Below are 19,641 nucleotides of genomic sequence, written 5' to 3'. Positions count from 1 at the left end.
TTAACATTCTTTGCTGGTCATTGTTGGGCTTTGCTAGTGCTGGATCTTTGCTGATGACCCTGTATGGTATTGGTTCATTCTTGCCATCCTTTGCTGGCCCTGGTTAGTCATGACTTCTAAAGAAAGTACCCAAGGAGCTGAAGGGGGTTGCAGCCCCATAGGAGGAACAACAATTTGAACTAACCAGTACCCCCAGAGCTCCCTGGGACTAAACCACCAACCCAAGAAAACATGGTGGGACTCATGGCTCTAGCTGCATATGTAGCAGAGGATGGCCTAGTTGGTCATCAACGGGAGGAGAGGCCCTTGATCCTGTGAAGGTTCTATGCCCCAGTATAGGGGAATGCCAGGGCCAGGAAGCAGGAGTAGATGGGTTGGTGAGCAGGGGGAGGGGAAGGGGATAGGGGGTTTTTGGAGGGGAAACCAGGAAAGAGGATAACATTTGAAATTTAAATAAAGAAAATATCTAATTAAAAAAATACACCAAAGAGCTTCTGGTGGTGTTCTGGCAGATTCTTGCCATTCCACAGACTGGGCCTATTGGCAGAGCCTTGTGGTTTCTTCTGGATCGAATTTCTGTTGCTGATTCATGAATGGTATTTGTGAGTGGATCAAACTACAACTGTGGATTCATGTGAACTGAACTGCTACTATCTTGACAACACAGATTGGATTCACTCTAAAGAACTATTTCTAAACAGGTCCACATCCTCCTTTTCCCTATTAACCCTTCCTTTCCACTACCTTTGGTGGGTGGTGGGTAAGTTTTGAAAAATATGAGCCTACAATTTCTCCATATCATACATCCAAGGTATAAGGTGTTCTCAGTAGTGGGTTTTCATCATTGGGTCCTGATGGGTAACTAAGAAGAATATTAGGAAGCTGAAGTGTTCTGTGGGCCTCTCTGTCCTTAATAACCCATACTTCCAATGGATCTATCTCTCCTGGCACTGGGTTTTTTTTTCTCCTAGCACCCAGGACTCTACCTTGGTGGGGTTCTTTTGATGGGGTAATGATGTCTTTGTAAAATGATTTTCACACTACTAGTCCCTTATTCTATTTTGTAGAATAATTTAAAGATTATCAGAATGATTTCTTCTTTGAAGAGCTAGTGGAATTCCACAGTGAATCTACCTAGTCCTGAGTTTTTTGGTTCTTTATTGTTTGGTTGTTTGTTTGTTTTCCTTTGGAGGCTTTATTTTGCTATTTTTTGGTTGGGACAGTTTTATTACAGTTTTAATTTTATTGATGGTTACAGGTCCATTTAAATCACTTATGTCATCTTGGTTTGATTTTAATAGGTCAAATGTACCCTATGAATTCAGCCATTTCTTTATATTTCCAACCTAATAGGATATAGGCTTTTAATTTTTCATTGGCATTTGTTGTAATGGCATCTTTTCATCTCTAATCCTATCCATTTGGGGATTCTTTTGCTTTCTTTTGGTTAGTTTATCCAAGAATTCACCAATCTTATTTATCTTTGCAAAGAACCAACTCTTTTTTTTCCTTGATTCTATATATTTTTTTGCTGTTATTGTTGTTTCATTAATTTGTGCCTTAATCTTAATGATCTATCCCTATCTGCTACTTTTGAGTTCTGTTTATTCTTCATTTCCCAGGGATTTAAGATGCATCCTTTAGTTATCTGTAGGGAATTTCTTACTTTTGTGTTTGGTTTGGTTTTGATGCAGGTGTTTAGTACTACAAATTTACTACTGCCTTTGCTGTGGTTGGTGGATTTGGGTATTTTCTTGACATTCAATTCTGGAATTTTTCAAAGTTTCCTTCCTGATTTCTTCAGTGACCCAGTTCTTATTGAGGAGTGTACTGTTAGTCTCCACATGTCTCTGTACTTCTGTCATTTCTATTGCTGTGAGATCCAACTTTATTTCATAGTGGTCAGACAGAATTCAGGCTGTTACTTCAGTTTTCCTATATTTGTTAAGGTTTTATTTCTGACCTAAAATGTGATCTAAAATAGAACATTCTATTTCTTAGTATTTGGATGAATGTTTTGTAGACATCTGTGTGTGGTAAGGTATAAGAATGCAGTTTTATTATTTCTATATATTGATAGACAGATTTTTGAATATCATATGCTAAAGATGCTCTTTTTCCGCCAGTATATATTTTTGTTTATTTGTAAAACAAACAAACAAACAAACCGAACAAAAACAACTATGATTGTATATGTACTTACATCTGGTTCTCTATTCTATGTTGAACACTCCCTTTTGGTGTCTTCTAGAATTCAGTTTTCAAATATTTTACCAATAATCTATGAACTTAAACCCATTTTTTATGAAGTCATTTCACTATAATGTTTGCCTGTTTTTTGTTTGGATAGTCTGTCTATTGGGGAAAATGGGATGTTGGATCCTCTCCCCAGTTATTGAGTTAATTTGTGGTGTTATACCTAGTAGTATTTGTTTTATAAAATTAAATATGCATATGTTTGGTGTATACATTTTACTATTTTGATGTTTTCTTGATGGGTTATTTCTTTAATATGTATGACATGGGGTTCTTAATCTCCTCTGTTTTGGTTTGAAATCTACTTTGTCAACTATTAGAATGCCCACTTGCTTTCTAGTTCTATTTGCTTAGATAGATATCTTTTTCTGCCCTTTTACTTTAATGTTGTATCTATTATCTATAGTTGATGATGAAGTATATTTTGAGGGTACGGCAAAAAAAAATGGATCCTGCTTTCTACTCCAATCGGTTAGTTGTGTTTTCCTATTAGGAAACTGCAATCATTAATATTCTGAGTTAATATGAAAGATGTGTATTAATTCTGGTTACGTTGATGACAATGTGGTGTCCTCTTAGACAGACATCATATGATCAGCTGCCCTAGTGGCACCTTTTTTTCTTTTTAAACCTGTGACCTTTTTGATATGTTTATTCTTTAGTCTGATGTATTTCTTCCAGGGTCTCCCATAGTACTGAATTACTAGTTTTACATACCTTTAATTTGTTTAAATGGTTTTCAAAGATTTTCCCCTTGATACATACATTCACTTTATCCATATGAAATTCAGCCCTTATTCCCGCCTCTGTCTCCTCTTGGGTTTCCCACTTCATCTCCTTCTCCTACCTTCATGTTTGCTTTCTCTCTGTCTGTCTTTCTTTCTGTGTCTCTCTGTTTTTCTCTGTGTGTGTCTCTTTGTCTCTGTCCCCCTCTCTCCATCCCTTCCTCCCTCTCATCATATACATATACATATACAAATATGTACATATATAAACATATATAATGTATTGAGTCCAGTTTGCTAGCCACATGCACATGGGTACAAGGCATTCACTATAGCATAAACAATCCATAGTTTTCCATCTTAGAAGAAAACTGACATTCTCTCCCCTAGCTGCTATCAGATGATTTTGCCTCTGACAGAAGAGTTGGGCTCTGTGAGCTCCACCATCCCTGCTGGAACATTGACTTAGACTGATGCTTTGCAGGTCTTACGCAGCATAAACAGCTGTTGAGAGTTCATGAGTGCAGTGGCCTGTGGTGTGCAGAAGATACTGTTTTGCAACTGTTCTTCTGACCTCTGGCTCTTAATAATCTTTCTGCTTCCTTCTGCACAGTGTTCCCTGAGCCCTGTGGGAAGAGGAAGTAATAATGATGTCCTATCTGAGGATGAACACACTGCTGACAATTATTCTCTGTACTTTGGTTTTTTGTGTTAGTCTCCATTCACTGCCAAAAGAAGCTTATTTAATGAGGGGTGTGTGATGAACTAATCTATGAGTAGAGGGTAAGTATTTAAAAGAGATACTACATCAACTTAGCAAACTGATACTACTAGAATCTCTTCTAAGGCCCATAGCCTCCAGAGCCATGGATTCCTGGCCTGGTTTATGGTGCCAGGAATGAGTTCCCTCCTATTGAGCCAGCCTTAAAGACAAACAGCCTGCTGCTGATTATCTCCAGAGACATTCATGCCACTATTACACAAACGAGCATGCCTCACCAGGTAAGATGTTAATGTAGTTCACAGATGGGTAAGAACTAGTTGTGCTTTATGTCTTGGTCAGCCTGCCCAGTACCCTATAGAATATGAGCAATAACCATTAGCGAGGAGGTTTTCAGTTCAATGCCAACTGACTTCTCCATGCCCTATGACTGTGTTGTGTGGTGTTTTCATCAATGGGGTCTTGTAGACAACCAAATAAAAGATTGAGGTATGTGTGGACAGCCAAATAAAATGGCAATAATTTGTACTGTATTGGTGGGGTCTTTTGAACCACCTATCTTGACCCCTGACAATAATTTAAAATGAGGTATTCAATGCCTGGGGTTGGACTTCTGTTGACTGGTCTATATGGTTTCTGAGACTAATATTAAGACTCCATATAGAACCCTTCATCCAACAGAGGGCTAATATTCAAAATGTATAAAGAACTCAAGAAGTTAGTCACAATCCAAATAACCCAATTTTAAAAAATGGGGTATAGAGCTAAACAGAGAGATCTCAACAGAGGAATTTTGAATGACAGGGAAGCACTTAAAGAAATGTTCAGTGCCCTTAGTCATCTGGGGATGCAAATCAAAACAACTCTGACATTCCACCTTATACCAATCAGAATGGCTAAGATTAAAATCTCAAAGGGCAGCACATACTGGAGAGGTTGTAGAGCAAGCGAGAACACTCCTTCACTGTTGGTGGGAGTGAAAACTTGTACAACCACTCTGAAAAGCAACCCATATACCCAAAAGATGCTCTACTACCCCACAAGGACACTTGCTCAACTATGTTTATAGCTGTCCTATCCATAATAGCCAGAAACTGGAAACAATCTAGATATCTCTCAACAGAAGAATGGATACAGAAAATGTAATATATCTACATGATGGAATACTACTCAGCCATTAAAAACAAGGACACTATGAATTTCACAAGCAAATGGATGGAGCTAGAAAACTACCATGAGTGAAGTAACCCAGACCCAAAATGACATGTATGGTATGTACTCACCTATAAGTGGATATTAGCCATAAAATACAGGATAACCATGCTATATATAAATCATTAGAGCCAAAGAAGTCAAATAACAAGGAGAGCACAAGGGAGAATAGTTGAGTCTTTCTCAGAAGGGGAAACAAAATAAATATTGGAGGTTGATAGAAGGAGGGACCTGGGTAGAAGAGGAGACGGGGAGGGGAGAGGAGTAGAGGGGTCACATGTAGAGAGAGCAAGGGAGAGAGAAGGGAGATTGACTGGGTGTGGGGGTCTAGGACATTCCAGAGACCTGAGATGAAGTGAGGGCTGAAAGGGTCTAAGGGGGCAACTCTAGCTGAGATTTCTAGCAGTGGGGGTACAGATCCTGAAGTGGCCACTTCTGTTGCTAGGCAGGACTCCCAGTAGAAGGATAAGGACAGCAACTCACCCACAAAGCCTTCAAACACGAAATATGTCCTGCCTACAAGATGTTCAAGGACAAAGATAGAGCAAAGTCTGGGGAAATGGCTAACCAATGGCTGCCTCAAATTGAGACCTATCCAATGGGCAAGAACCAATCCCCAAACACTACTAATGACACTCCTTATGCTTGCAGACAGGAACCTAGCATAACTGTACTCTGAGAGGCTCCACCATGTAGCCAATGGAAAGAGATGCAGAGACTCACACCCAAACAGTAGATGGAACTCGGGAGTCTTACAGAAGAGTTGGGAGAAAGATTGAGGGATCAGAACAGGACAGGGACTCCACATGAAGACCAACAGAGTCAACTAACCTAGACCCTTGGGGGCTGCCAGAATCTTAATCACCAACCAAAGTGCAAGCACGGCTAGACCTAGGCTTCCTGCACAAGTGTAGCAGATGAGTAGCTTGGTCTTCGTGTGGGTCACTAACAACTGGTGCGGGAGCTATCCCTAAGCCTGTTGCCTACCTGTCTTCCTGTGGATCCTGCACCCCTGAACTGTCAACTTTATCTGGTCTCAGTGGGAGAGGATGTGCCTAGTCCCATAGCAACTTGATGTACAGATTGGGGGACTGGGGTGGGGAGTAGGGGTATTGACACCCAGAGAAGGCTTCCCCTTTTAAAGGGAATGAGAGGAGAACTTATGTGAGGGGGTACTGGGAAGAGAGGAAGGCTGATATTGGGTTGTAAAGTGAATAAATAAATAAATTTGATTTTATAAAAGGCCCCATGTGGAATAAATAAAATTGAACATATATATGTATATATACATATATAGATATATATAGACACCAATATCTATTATCTGAGGGTATATATTAATTTTACCATATATGTTAAATTGTTTAAGAAAGTTTTAAAAGTATATAACTATATCTATCCATCTATCAATCTTTATCTATCTGTCTGTCTGTCTGTCTGTCTATCTATCTATCCTTCTCGGTATTCTCCGGATGAATGGCTTAGTGGCTGTGAGTTTCTTTGGTTTGTTGACATCATAGAGCTTTTCTTTGTTTTCTATTTCTCCTGCAATTGTGACAGATAGTTATGCTGGATAAATTAGTCTTGGCTGGCAGCCATCATCTTTTAAATCATAAGGCACATTATACCAAGCTCCTCTGGCTTTTATTAAAGTTTCCATGGCCTTCATGAAAGATATTTGACTTCTCTCTTGTAGTTTGCGACAGGCTTTCTTTTTTCTCAATATTTACTGTTGTAACTATAATATCATATAAGGGATTTCTTTTCTGGTCCTGTCTTTTTGGTGTTCTGTATGGTTCTTTGACCTGAATGAGCGTCTCCTATAGTTTTGGAAATTTTTCTTTTATTATTCTACTGAATATCTAGTGTATACTTTTAACTAGGAACTCTTCCCCTTCTTCTGTTCTCATTATTCATAGATTTGTATCTTTGTATGGTGCCCCAAAATTCCCTTCAATCCCATTCATGATTTTTAATAAACTTTTCACTTTGCTTTGACTGAGTGGTCCAATTGTTCAAGCCCTGATATTCTGTCTTCTAGGTAATCCATTCTGTTATTGAAATTCTCACTTAGTTTTTTGATTGGGCTGTTTAAATCTTCCTTTCTGTCTTCATTTCAGTTGGCTTTTCTTCAGTACATTTTTCATATCCTGAATTCTATTCATTCTTTCCGTCTTTTCTTTCTGTTTTCTCGGACCTCCATCTGTTTATTAATGTCCCCATTAAGTTCATTCAGGACTTTATTTATTAACTTCCTTGAACACTTTGAATGTGTTGGTAACTGTTCCTTTAAACTTTGTGTCCTGACAGTTATCTGGGCTGTTCTCCTTGAGGAGTAGTATCATAGGATTGATTATCTTTTGGGAGAACATATTTTCTTGGTTTCTTATATTGTGTCTGTTTTTATGTAGGTTGAGTAGAAGTTTGGTTCTGGTTGTTGTTGTTGTTTTTCTGGCATTGTTGCTTTTGTTTGTTTTGTTTTCTACTCTCTTATCTCAGCTGATTTTATATCTGATAGGAAATGCTTGAAGTCCAGTCTTCCAGATACTTAGGGTGTACTTGTAAGTGGGGAGGCAGGAGTGATTCCAATCCGGGGGCCACCAAAAGATCACAACAGAAAGATATTAGTAAAACAATTACATAACTTCTTTGTCAAAGTTAAATTACAGACCAAAAATCTATATATTTTACATGGCTTACTCATTCCAACTCACAAGTGTGTAGTTTGTTTTTTCATCATGGGAAATTTTTATTTCCTCTTCACTTATAAAAGATAGCTTTGGGAGGCATAACAATCTTGTTGAGAGTTGGGATCTTTAAGAGTTTGGAATACATCTTTCCAAGCCCTCAGCTTTGAAAGTTTCTAGGTCAGAATCCGCCACTATTCCCATAGGCCTGCCTTTGGGTGTGACTTGGACCTTCTCTGGTCCCTTTTCAGCATCCTTTTCTTGTTTTGTGGCTCTTGTGTTTAAACTCTGTGCCATGAGGCATTTCTTTTCTGGTCCTGTTTCTTTGGTGTTCTATAGAAGAAACCACTTTCCTGAGATTTGGGGAGATTTCTCTTATGATTCTATTGAAAATAATATCTATGCTTTTGTCCTGGCATTCTTCCCTAGCTTTGCCCATACTTTGTTGATTGCAGTTTTCCATGAAATCTCAAAGATCTGCCTTGTTCCATTTATGGGATTTTCTTCAGGTGTATGACACACTTCCTCTGTGTCATCCTTTATTCCTGAAAACTGTGCCTTCTGCTAGTGAAGTTTTCCATTTCCATTTGACTAGTTGAATTTTTCTTTTTCAGCTTCATTTCAGTCAATGCTTTCTTCAGCATTTCTATTTCTTTATGAAATTTGATTTTTATAACATAAATTGACTTCCTTATTTCATTCAGCTTTTTGTTTCTCTCTTGAGCTTCAGTCAATTTATTCCTGATCTATCTGAACTGTTTATGAATTTTTTGAATATTTTTGCAATTACTATTTGAAGTCTGTGTCTTCTATTTCATCTAAGTCATCCTACTTGGGTTGTGTGAGGATGTAGTGTCTTTGTTTTTCATGCTGCTTGAGGTCTTCCTATGAGATCTGGGTACCTGGAGTTAGGTGTTGGCTGTGCCTTTTGCTGTGTGTCTGCTCATTGGGCTGTTACTTCGAGGTGATTGACAGACTGGACTGCTTATAGAACACTGGCCAGAACCAGGCTGGGCCACATGTAGCAACTCAACTGCAATGGTCTCTCTTTTAGGGAAAAATCACAGAGGTGGGGATGAAGTCAGTGGCTCACTCGGTTGACACTGGGCTGGCCTGGGCCATGTATTTGGGTTAATTCTCTTAATGAGAAATAGACAACCTTATTATTCCAACAGAAATGAAAGTTACTCAAGGACAGGTGAAATTTCTGAGGCATTTTAGAGTCTAAATATGTCCATGGAATTAACAAGGATTTTAGATACAAAGAAATGACCTAAAATGACCTAAATGTAATAAAAAACACAATACAATTGATAGGTTGTGGAGAGTTACCTGGGGCTGAGCAGGTTTGTTTTTGACTATTCTTTTGCCTCTATACTGGCTGTTTCCTTCTTTGGACTACCCAAGGGTAGTCCTCAGACCTGTTCTTGCCTTTATACTATCTGATTCTCATTTAACGGTCACATCTGTGTCTTTCTATGTAAAGTCAAGGACCTGAGAATCCTTGCTTACCCACTCAGTTTTTTAGGAGCCTTTTTTTCCCAATTAACAGAGTGCCAACAATGCAGAAGTTGCTGTTACTTCGCAATCATATTTTTATTTAACAAAAACTGTGTACTAGGAATGAGTCATTTCCTCTTGGGAGGAAAGCCCGAGTTATCCCAGCCTGTTTCTCTCACAGTGTGTGAGATCTGAGAATGTGCCGAGTGCCTTGCTAGGCTCCTTGCCTCAAGAACTCACAGCTGAGGATGGGCAGCCCACCATTTATGGGGAACTTCCAGCAATGACCTCTCACATGCTGATGCCAGGAAGTTCAAACTGGGAAGTAAAGAACATACAGTGGAACAAACAGAATCCTTTCGAAAAATGAAATGCTCAGCATAAAGGGTCACATGATGATTCAGAAGGAAGGGTCAAGTCCATTCAAGGGAGTTGAGAATTGCCGATGCTATGAGAACATTATTCAGCATGCAAACATGCTTGTTATGTAACAACTAAAAGCTGAGTTCACATCTGCAGTATACGTGGGAAAACTGGGCATGATCCCCATGTGCAACTGTAACCCCAGTGCCATGGGACAAGAGGACAGACAAGAGGATCACTGAACTTGGCAAGCCAGCAGCCTAGATCCAGGTTCAGTGAGAGACTCTATCTCAGTGCAATAAGGCAGAATGGTACAGCATGATTCTTGATGTCCTCCAGTACATATTCTCCTATACAAGTGTGTATTACTGCACATACACACACACAGTGGTACTTAATTGTGTAAAATGATTATAAATATTTTAAAATTGAAATATGTATAAAATTCTATGTGTATATACTGTAGTTATAAGCATCGATTTAGTCAAGTATGTAGAATATTGTTTTCTAAAATGGAATAGAGATTGTTTGGTTTTAAATATTTATCAGGTACTCATTTGTTAAACAGCAACTATTTTTATTTATGTTTTAATGTGTGGCATGTAACTGATTGATCTGGGAAGTCTTCACATCACTTTTTTTTTTTTTTACTTTTTTTTTTTTTTTTTTGGTTTTTTGAGACAGGGTTTCTTTGTATAGCCCTGGCTGTCCTGGAACTCACTTTGTAGACCAGGCTGGCCTCAGAAATCCACCTGCCTCTGCCTCCTGAGCGCTGGGATTAAAGGCGTGCGCCACCACGCCTGGCTTTCAGATCACTTCTTGAGTTACCAAGAGACTCCAGTCCTAAATCAAACCTTACTCATTAGGCTTTGCTTTTTTTGTTATTGTTTTGGGTTTTGTTTTGTTTGTTTTATTTTGTTTGAGACAAGGTGCTAGCCCTAGCTGTCCTGGAACTCATTTTGTAGACCAACCAGGCTGCCTCCCAAGTGTTGGGACTGAAGGCACGTGTCATGACACCTGACTGCCTGTTTGTTTGAGGACAGGTTTAGTCCCTTACCAGAACTTACCAAGTGGCTCTTCTTGCAGCTGTTACCCTGAGGAGTCTCACTGTCACCTCTCACCCATTCTGCATCCCTCTTTGCCTTCTTCTCCCTCTATCTCTTGTTTCCTATCCCTCTCCTTCCTTCTCTCCTTCTTCTTTTCAGAACTCTGTGTATCCCAGGTTGACCTCAAACTCACTACATGACTGCTTAACCTCCGAAGGGCTAAGAATGGGCAATGCTGAGAACCTCTAAACTTGGCCTAAACAGTTGATCTAAATAGAAAGGAATCCACAGTCTAGGTGTAAGATCTTGACTTGGATGGAGAGGTAGTGGTCGGGCTATTGTGAAAGATGGCACAGTGTACAAAAAGGTACATGAGATGGAAGATAGAGGATCTCTCTTTCTTTGTTTTTGTTTGTTGTTGTTGTTTTTGTTTTTTTTTTGTTTGTTTTGTTTTGTTTTTCGAGACAGGGTTTCTTTGTATAGCCCTGGCTGTCCTGGAACTCACTTTGTAGACGAGGCTGGCCTCAAGTTCAGAAATCCTCCTGCCTCTGCCTCCCGAGATAGAGGATCTCTTAATTTATTTGTCACATATTTCCTGATAATAAAGTGTGTTCAAGAGATAAAGCCATAAATAGGACAACACTTTCCCATAAAGCACACACCATGGTTGCAGAAGAAAGGTAAACCAGCAGAAGCCAGGTGGTGATGGCACACACCTTTAACCCCAGCACTGGGGAGGCAGAGGCCGTTGGATCACTGTGAGTTTAAGGCCAGCCTGGTCTACAGACCTAGCTCCAGAACAACCAATGCTACACAGAGAAATCCTGTCTTCAAAAACAAACAAACAAATAAACATAAAACCCACCAAGAGATAACAATGAAGAAGAAGTCTGTTGGAGATGGGCATTAGAAAGTGGAGAAAGTGGCTGAGATGGGACTGTAAGGCTTGGGTATGAAGTGTCCTTAGTGGGCACAGCCTCCTGTAAGGCAGTAGTGTTTCTATTGTGACTTTACAATTTACACTTTAAATACATCACTTTACTTTAAAAAGTACCTAGCTCTCAGATTACTTCAAGGATGAAAGATAGGAAAACATAAAATACTGAAGAAATGTAGTTGTTTCTATACCACCCCTGGGAATGTAACATGCAAAATCAATTTCTGCTTGCTGTAGAATTACCAGTGTACCTGTTTATCTCAACACTATTCCCATAGCCAAATTAGGGAGTCAAGCTAGATGTGTATCAGTGAACAGATAGGTAAGATGTGGCATATAGAAATGATGGAGTTTTATCCAGCCATAGAGAAAAATGAAATTATGTCATCTGAGGGACAATGGATGAGAATAGAGGTCACTGTGATAAGCAGAACAAGTGTGTCTAGAATAGAATCTTTCATGTTTTCTGTCACATACTGAATTTAGGGAAGAATAAAAGCACACGAATGTCCAAGGGGGCCATTAAGGATGTGGAAAGTGAACGAGGAATTCTAAATAAGAATAAGAAAGAATAATAGAGGGGTGCATATGATCAAAGTACATGTTCATAGGGAAATGTCATAATGAAGCCATTAGTTTGTACGACTAATACACACTAATACAATTCATTTAGATATTATTGTTAGCAACTAAACAATGTGTTAGTTGGGATAGGCACAAGAACGAGAGCATACTGTCATTGTGGTAGTCCGAGTCAAGTGGAATAGTTTATACAATTGTGTGAAGAGTGTAGAGCAACAAAGTAGGACTTTCCCACGCTGCGGCCTAGTAGGAGCATAGAGCAATAGCAAGTATTAGAAACCAAAGGGAGAATAACTGGGAAAGCTGTGCAGAGGGAGCAGCTCACTGACAGGATGCCTCCAGTCTCAGCTTCAGAGTGACAAGGGCCTACTAACTTCAGGACCAGCTTGGCACAGGAGGAGGTTGAAATGCTCGACTGGATGTGGCATCTGCCACCAACAGGTTTGCCATCAAGGATGGGAGCCAGTATGTACACACAGGATTGGTGAGTACACAGACAACAGCAAGAATTATATGAAGCCATGAAGCATTCAGATAAAAACTAAGAATTCAGCAGGGACTGAAGGATTGCTTCCAGTCAACTGTTGTGGGAGTAATCTACTCTACCCTAAGATATTCCTTTGGTGTGTTTCAAATTCATTATTCAGAGAGAGAGAGAGAGAGAGAGAGACAGAGAGACAGAGACAGAGAGACAGAGAGACAGAGAGACAGAGAGACAGAGAGACAGAGAGACAGAGACAGAGAGAGAAATAGACAAACAGAGAGACACACAGAGAGACAGAGAAACAGACTGTGCAAACATGGGTATGACTCTGAAAGCTCTCCTTTTGCAAAAAGAAGTTTTTTGCATAGTCCAGGTGAGCACTGGCGACTGCAGATTCTCTCTCTCCTGGAGTCACCACATGCCTAGAAATCAACTCTTCTCACAGCGAGGGAAGTTTGGGGTCTTCCATCTGGTCCAGCCAAACATAGGCTCCTGCTCTTCCAGGTGATCTTGTGAGGGAGGCCTTTTGTATCACAAGTCTGCCTTTGATCCCAAATGGATGCCTACCTGAGCCTTCCTTGGCTTGTGTCATTCTCTCAGCTTTGGGAGTCCAAAGAAGCGATTGCTTTCCATCACCAGCAAGTTATCATACAAACTTCAACCTTCTGCTTCTACCCCTAAGTCCTATGCTTTGTAAGTGGCTGTCCATGAATGCACAGGTAATGCATTCTGCTGTCCACCTGTTGCCAGTTCACTTTATGGACTAAAGTGGTCAGAACAGAGGGAGACAACGACGAGGCTCCCTCTCACAGTGGACGGAGGCAACTGCTACAAAAAGATGCCATTTGTCTTGGAGCTTAAGAAGAAAGGGACATGGTGACATCATTGGACAGATTTCTTATGATTGGAAGGCTGTGCTGTGTGTGTGCACAACATAGCACTGGGTCACTGGGTCCTTGACACCCAGAAGAGATTGAAACACTGTTCTTTCTGACAATCTGCCCAATATGCATCAATCAGCCAGTCTTCTTCATCTCTCCTTTTGGCAAAATTTATTTTATTTTATTTTATTTTATTTTATTTTATTTTATTTTATTTTATTTTATTTTATTTTATTTTATATGAATTGGTGTTTTGCCCACACATCTGTCTGTGTGAGGGTGTCAAATCTTGGAGTTACAGACAGTTGTGATCTGCCATGTGGGGTCCCTGGAATTGAACCCAGGTCCTCTCAAAGAGCAGACAGAGCTCTTAACCTCTGAGCCATCTCTCCAGACCCCCTCTGTCTATTCTAAGATTTTTGCATCCTTTCTTTATTGCTCACTTTGTGTTCTTTTACGGAACGTTGGGCAGAGAGATCACATGGGAAGGTTGGTCTTTTGGAGAACTCCATGCTCAACCTATCCTTCCCAATCTCTTCCTCAGCCTTAGCCAGGGTTCATTCGACAGGTTGGAAAACAACTGAAAAAGTGTGAAGCAAAATCTGTTCCTTTTATTCTACAGCTCATTTTCCTTGCTTCTGCCTCTCCATACTGATGAACCAGCAGCAGAAAGTATGACATAGCAGAAGACTAAACTTGTTGTATTGTGCACATGGAGCAGGGCCTTCCTGTAATAGATATGCTTGTCACAACGTCCAGTTGTTTTTTTTTTTTTTTTTGTTGTTGTTGTTGTTTTGTTCCCTCTACTGCCATGTTCTCAACTTACAGATTTTAGAGAGCACGGCCCTGTTTTTTGTCCTTAAAAGAAGAGAGAATGAGTCTACTATTACCAGTGTGTGTGACCAACTGACTCATCTTCCTAGTGATTAACCTGTACTACTTGTTTATACCCAAGGCAGGTACCTTCTCATTGTCTACAGGATGACGTGCTGTTTAGATACCATATAGTCACCCAGCCCAGAGGCCCTTCCCCTGTAAGACAAGGAAGCAGACACTTAGAAACTGATTTTTCAAAAAAGTATTGACTACTCACTTAGGCCCACAAAGATAACTAAAAGCAAAGTGAGAACCCAACATTCTCCACCTTCATTCACTCCCTGGCTGTCTCTTTGACTTCAGTTGAAGGCACAAGGATAAGTCACTGTCTTTAGTCTTTCCTTCAGTCACTTGGAATTGAGCAAAAGCAGAACTTTATAGGACAGACTTCTCTGCTCCTACAAGAGTATTTACTAGACATGATGGAAACACCCCACCCTGGAGTAGCATTACTGTCTTCTGAGAACCACTCTGATCCCCTTAATGTTGTGACAATAGTAAAGATGCCTTGAACCACCTTGCAGTGCCAGAATGGAGTCAATGAGCAACCAGAGCACACCTTGACTGAGATAGCTAAGTTACAAGCTCTTGCCTGTACCTGCCCCTACTTCATCTTCTATTTAAACCCCAACCTCTTGACCTTTGTTGTGAGTCTAGCATTTAACCAATAAGCTGCCTCTCAAGGTCAGTCTCATGTTAGTATCCTGGAAGGTGAACGTGGCATTACTGGACCTCTTCTCTAGTTCTCTTCCCACTGTGACTGTACTGAATACGTCACTATTTTCCGTTCTTCACTGTCTCTCTGTTTTCTTTCATTGGTACACCAAACTAGAGCTTAGCTTCTTAGAGGTCCCAGGGCCCCAGCTCTTGCCCCAGAGCTCCCTGTTATAGGATGAGCCTTCTTAGGAAAAGCTATAAAAATTGCCCCATTCTTTGCTGCAAGTTTTCATCATTTGCTTGTTTGTGTGCGTGTGTGTGTGTGTGTGTGTGTGTGTGTTTTAGATTCCTGGGCTAGGATCCTGGCTGCACTCATGTTCGGTAAGTGCTTTACAGTGAGCTGTGCACCCAGCTGGGTTTTTGATTTGGATTCTTTGCTCACCATGCTCACCACGGAACCTCAGTTAAAGTAATGTAAGCTCGTCACTGGCTCTTATGGTTTTCCTCATGGGTTCAGCAGTAGATGATCAGCATAGGCCCACATAATGAATGAATCAGATGGTTGGCAAGAGTATTTGTATTAATTGTACCCCAGTTCCCAGGTGATGTGCTTTCTTCTTTTCCACTGGCCTAGCCCCACTACAAGAAGAAACAACATTTTGATCATTTCCCCCCATGCCATGTTATATGTTCATTAAGCATGTAAAAAAAAACTTCATTAACAACTACAACAAAGCAGAGACCTTGGCCCTTGGATTGGGGCCCCTCTGAGAGCTATAGGCTGGGATACTGGTGCTGGGAATCCCTGTTTATAGTGCGGCTGAGCACTATATCCACGTGGTAAGAGGCTCTTCCTGTACGTTACAGCTTGGAGTGCAGACATGGCGGTGTGTGTGTGTGTGTGTGTGTGTGTGTGTGTGTGTGTGTCCTCTAGACTTCCAGAACACTTCCTGCCACGTTTCCTGATGTTCAGTCTCTTTGGTCAGCTGGACACTCCTGCTTCTCCATTATTTTCATCTGGAACCTATGAAAGCTGGAGATTTTCTTCACGTTCAACTTGTCTAATGTTTTTTCAAGATCATCTGTGCCACTGTGCTGTAAGCCTTAGGTTGTAGGTGATCCTACTTGGTGGGCTCCTGTAGTGAGAGGCCTGTGCTGATCATTTTTTAATCTCCCGTTGCTAGTCTACTATATATGGTCCATAAAAGTTCTCTGGTACATTCTGACTTGACAAAATGAAGGTTTTCATTAAGAAAGCAATTCTGTCCTGTAAGCATGGTTTGTAGACATGAGAGACATGAGGTCTCATCATCAAGGCCACGGCTAGATTGGGAAGGGCCTATTATGCAAGACCCAGGAGGCTGGGTTTTTGTGCTGGTTTTGCCATGGAAAGAATTGAAAGTTTTTAAGCAATCAGGGGTGGTTTAGTGATCAAGGCTGTTTTAGAATGCCCAGTTCGACGGTTGTATAGAAGATAGATTGCTGCTGTAATAAATTTGAAGCATGTCTAGCCTTTGTTCTTTTCAAAATTGACAACGCGAACTGTTTCCAAACAAAGGGTTCTGGAACTCAAGCACAGGTACAGCCATCTTAACTCTACTGTCTATTAAGGGGACTAAATATACCTTATCCACCCTCCATTGGCTAATGCAGAGTATAGTTTCTGAAGGCAGAGTGTCCCCTTGACACCAGTAGACACCAGCCAGCATCCTCCATTACTTACCATTTCAATTGAGAACAAAGTCACAGGGAGTATTCTGATCCTTCATGGTAAATAACGCTGTCCTCTGAGGAGGCAAAGGTAATGCTGCCACTTCTCTCCTTTATCACCCTCAGAGAGACAGAATCCGCCAGTCTTCAGTCTTAAACACGACAAGAAAATTGTATAATTCTATCACAGAATGAGATTTGAAAAGCCCACCTTGGAGAAGATTGCGGATTTCTACCCACCTTGTGAGTATCGGGTATGACGTTCACATCTTGGCCAAGCACTTAGAATTATTTTAATCAGAAGTATTTGTTTACCAGAATCTACTGAAGAGCACTTTAAATGAATAATGTCTTCATCCATTGTAGAGACAATGATTTATTTTATTCAATTGTTCTGGGATCTGGCCCAGACACTGGCATTTTTAAGAGCTCCCCAAGTGATTTTAATATCTAACTAGGTTTTTTAAAAAGCACTAATAGAAAACAAATTAATATATAGTAAGGCATATAAACGACAGAGACGGGGGATTTCCACCCTGTCTGTTCCCATTAGTTCATTCACTGTCATCACTCTGTTTCTTAGGGTGCTTTCAGCTGGAAGAAAAGTTTGATAAACTATGGAATAGGAAAGAGATTATCCTTTTCATTCATAGAAACTCTAGACATGGGGGTCTTCCAAGTGAGTTTAGTGACAGTACAAAGCTGTCAAGGCATGGAGGGCTTTGCATTTTTTTGCTTGCTTTCTAAGGCAGAATGGTTTGCCTTCATTACTCTTAGATGGCTTTGTCAGTAAAGGGTCTTTCTTGCATCTCTGTCACCTACAGGGAAAAAAAAGCCTAAAACAATTAAGACCTCTGTAACCCCAGTGGCCTTAGAATAAGGAGTCAGCTAGCCTGAACAAAAATATGAGCTCTGGGTTCAAGGAGAGACCCAGCCTCAAAAAGTAAGATGGAGAAGAGATTGAGAAGGCACCACATGTCATCCCATGACTTCTAGATGCTTGTACTCCCACGTGTACATATGAAGCATGAGCATAGGTACATATCACACACCTGGGGCAAGGTAGCAGCAGACAGGCAGAGAGAGGGAGGGGAAGGGGACAGACAGACAAAGACAGAGGGAGGAGGAGGGGAAGTAGGAAGAGAGAGAGAGAGAGAGAGAGAGAGAGAGAGAGAGAGAGAGAGAGAGAGAGAGAGAGAGAATGTGTGTGTATGTGTTTGAAAGGATACCTTACTTACAAAGATATGCATTAAAACATTGAGAGCTTGTCTATTAGAGCTAGTCTCTGAAATTTCATTTTCTTACTGACTCTATAAGCTAAGATTTCCTAGAAATGTCTCTGAAGAGGAAAATGGGGGAAAGGCAGAGGAGGAGGAGGAGGAGGATGGGGAGGAGGAGGAGGAGGAGGAGGAGGAGAAGGAGATTATGAGGACCTTTTCTTTCCAGGGAAGACTTGCTTAGTAGAGGACATTTCCTCTTTAAAAGTGTGTGTGTTGGGGTGGGGAGGGAACCCTAGAGAATTTAGCAAAGGGGAGTAGCTCTTCTGACATCTTTAACTGGCATGCTGAGAGGATTTAGCTGCTAATTACTTTGTATTTTCTGAAGTTTTCATTACCATAATCACCTCATTGTCTTCAAAGCTACCTGCTGTCTATTCTTCAGCTGCTTTGAATGTGGGGATAGAAGACAAAGGAGAAAAGAGGTCTCGGAATCTTTGCCCTTCCAGACAGGGAGGTGGATAAGGCCTGAAACAGAACCTTCCACTTTGTGAAGAGGCTTCCCAGCTCTCCAGGGCTTCCTACAACACTTTCTTATTTTGAAACACAGAGTCTGTCTGGCCATCCAGGGACTTACTTTACAGACCAGTGTTGAATTGCAGTCATCCTCCTGCCTCTGCCTCCCCAGGGTTGCAAATACAGGTTACAGTGCCCAGCTCACAAAGTTTCTCTCCTGTCCTGCATCTCCAGCTGACAGACATGCTCCGTTTAGATGCTTTAGCAATCAGGTGGTGCTGAGCTTCACTCTCTGTCCTCTCACTGCTTACCACACTGACTCTTTAGGCAGTTGGTTTTCAGTGGACAGAGGTCATTGTTTCTTGAGACCAATTAACTAAGCAAAATCAAATTTCTCAAGAATGTCTGTTTTCTTTTATAAAGCAAACAGAATAAGAACTTACAAAAATTTAAAATACATATTTGAAAGAAGTATGTTTAAAAAGTATTTCCATTTTAGCGATTATAGCTGTTTAGTGTGTTTTGTTTCTTTTTAGACACACACACACACACACACACACACACACATATATATATGAAAAAATAAATTTGAATTCTATTGTGATAAATTATTCTCTGCTAGTGAATTGAGCCAATTCAAGCTAGATTAGAGTATATGAAGTCAGGTTTATTGGAAAGCTGCTCTTGGGTAGGTTCACTGGTCCCAAGGAACAAGGCCACAAAGCAGCCATTGGGAGGGAGACAGAGGGAAGGGCAAAAGGAAAAAGAGAAAGAGTGTGTTCACACAGGGAGAGAGAAAATTTGGAGAAGAGACAAGAGAGAGAGAGGAGAGAGAGACACACACACAGAGGGGAGAGGGAGAGGGGGAGGGGGAGGGGGAGGGGGAGGGGGAGGGGGAGGGGGAGGGGGAGGGAGAGGGAGGAGACCAAAATGTCTGGATTCTATAGGAAAGAGCTTCTGTGGGAGCTGGAAAGTTCAGGGTAGAGGGCCAGATATATCAGGAAAAGACTGAAGATTACCGGGAGAACCTGGAAGCAAGGTCTACTTTGATACATTAAATATTCACCTCAGCTATTTGTCCAGGGTCTGAATCCCAACAGAGCATAGTCTTGGGTTTAGTAGTTTCACATTTTCTTTCATTTGTGCTACAAGCTCATCTAAGTTAAACAAATCAAAAGTCCCAGGTAGAGTTCAAATGTGCTTGCTAGTCAATAGATTTATGCTTAGCCAATAAGTTTGAACTGTAACCTTGCTGATATAACCTGTGCCCC

Source organism: Mus musculus, chromosome 2 (genome assembly GCF_000001635.26).
Source record: "Mus musculus strain C57BL/6J chromosome 2, GRCm38.p6 C57BL/6J".
Taxonomy (NCBI): domain Eukaryota; kingdom Metazoa; phylum Chordata; class Mammalia; order Rodentia; family Muridae; genus Mus; species Mus musculus.
The sequence above is the reverse complement of the archived record's forward strand: the minus strand, read 5'-3'. Positions refer to the sequence as shown.